Source organism: Dendrobium catenatum, unplaced genomic scaffold (genome assembly GCF_001605985.2).
Source record: "Dendrobium catenatum unplaced genomic scaffold, ASM160598v2 fragScaff_scaffold_646, whole genome shotgun sequence".
Lineage (NCBI taxonomy): Eukaryota > Viridiplantae > Streptophyta > Magnoliopsida > Asparagales > Orchidaceae > Dendrobium > Dendrobium catenatum.
In genome coordinates, this window is record NW_021319108.1 from 837,948 (window position 1) to 840,151 (window position 2,204).

Below are 2,204 nucleotides of genomic sequence, written 5' to 3' on the forward strand. Positions count from 1 at the left end.
ACCACTATAAATTTCTGTGTTCTTAGTTTTGCTTCCGCACTTTTAATTCCGCATTTATTTTTGTGGTGTGATTTTGGTTTATGGAATTTTTATTCTTTGTGAAAAGAAATTTTAAAATACCAATTCACCCCCCCCCCCACCTCTTGGTTAGCTTGGGACTAAGTTCATAAGGGCTTAACATCCCTAACGAACTTTCACACTTTTCTATGATATAATCTTTTAGAGGGCTAATGGAAATTGTTGTATTCATCTCTTTAATCGAGGAATAACCCTCATCAAATGGCTTTAATAATAGCGAGACAGCAGCAATATTAATTATTTATCTCAAATAACATATCATACCATTATAAAAAGTTTAGATTTATAAATAGTTTAGAAGGGCATGATGAAGACATTCCAAAGATGTTTTTTAAATCATTCACATAATTCAAAATAGAATCACCATCCAACTGAGTAAGAGAAGTGATGTTATTTCTAAGTTTGAAAGTTTTTTTGTTATGGAAAATATTTAGCTTAGAGGAATATTAATTATTTATGTGCTAACTCATTCAAAACTGCTATTGAGCTAACTTAGGGGAAATGAATTTAGCAATATTTTAGCATTATCCATCATGGAAACAGAACAACCTATTTTTATCAAGATTCTCACTAACGCCATTAAATTTAAAGGTTGCACATATTTTTATAAAACAAGATATGTGTAAATTAGGGTCTTCTAAAGGTGTTCCCCCAAACTGAGTGTTTTACACATATAAGATAATACTAGGTTTTAGTTTAATTTTTTTTAATGTTTGGTCTTTTTATACTTTGATGAATACCCTCAATAACAAGGTAGGCATATTCCCTAAGCGATATAGGTTGCTCATTTATCAAGTATTTGTTTAAAGTTTATGAATTATTTTATAAATTTTCTAATTTTTCTAATTCCTTTTAATCTTTTCTCAATGTTAGTGTCAAATAATAATTCTACCGATTATCTAATAATATGTATACAACACTAAATAATAAAAAGAATCTATAAAGCACTAAGTGGTGATAGATGATAAAATATCAAAGTAATATTAAGAAGATGAAAATTTAAGTAGATAAAAGAAAATTAGATTAAACAAATATTTATTTAGCATTATAAAATGTAAAGTAGGATAATAATTTCACTAGTTTATATTCACCAATAACTACTCCAAAAACTTGATGATGATGGGTTGTGCATGTTATTTAATCTCTATAGAAAAACATAAGGATTTATTAATTATTATAATCACTAATTAGATTTCAAAAGGAAGTTCAATTTTTTGAAGTAGTAAATCCCAGTTAGATCTTAAGTATGCATTATCGTCTCTAGCAAAAACTTGAAGAATAGACTGTCGATTCCATGTAGTATTATTTAATACTATCATTATCACGTCCCAAGTCCTAGTAGAGAAAACTAGAGGGTCGTGTTAGGTAGTCGACAGCCAGCATAATAAGAGTATATGTTGGATGGTTGAGATAGTGAAGGGATTGTCACTTTAAGCCATCAAGTCATTAATAAGAGTTCATGTTATATCTTGGATATATTTTCTAGATTGATGGTTAAGTAGATAAAGATATTATCAGCATAATACAAGTTGGATGGTTGAAGTGGAGGAATGCATTGGGCTTATTGTGTGATAGAAAAGTCCCCCTCAAATGCAAGGGAATTTTTTATAATATGGTGGTGACCAACAATGCTTTATGATGTTTTTTGTGCCAGTGGAAGATAATATTAGAGATCGACTCTTTAGATGGTTTGTTCACATAAAATGGTGGCCTTCTGATGACCCGATTAAGTAGTATAAGTATTAGATTTAACTTATGTTAAGAAAGGTAGAGGTAAACCTAAAAGACTTGGTAAGAAAATGTTAGAAATAATCATTCTTAATTTGATTTAAATGAGAATTTAACTTTTAACATGACATAATGGAGAAAAAGGATTAATATAGTCGACCCCACTTAGTGGGACAAAGGTTTCTTGTTGTTGTAAAGTGTAGATTCTACAACAAAGCATCCCTAGTAACCTAAGTTAACTTTACTACTACTTAGTGATTTTTTTTAATTTAATCATATAACAAAATTAGGTTTGGAAATTTAGAAGTAAAATGTTCAAAATGCAAAAATAAAGGTTTTCTAAGGTTTATAAAATTTTAACCTATGAATCCTTAAAAGAACATGATTGCGTTAAATAC

The 2,204-nt window shown here is 28.9% G+C and overlaps 1 non-coding gene across 1 annotated transcript; it reads left to right on the forward strand.

Moving 5' to 3' along the window:
* The first annotated feature begins 377 nt into the window (after positions 1-377).
* LOC114579809 lies at positions 378-482 on the forward strand. The gene has a single exon (XR_003700991.1). It is a non-coding gene; the product is annotated as a small nucleolar RNA R71 (small nucleolar RNA).
* Positions 483-2,204: the final 1,722 nt, after the last annotated feature.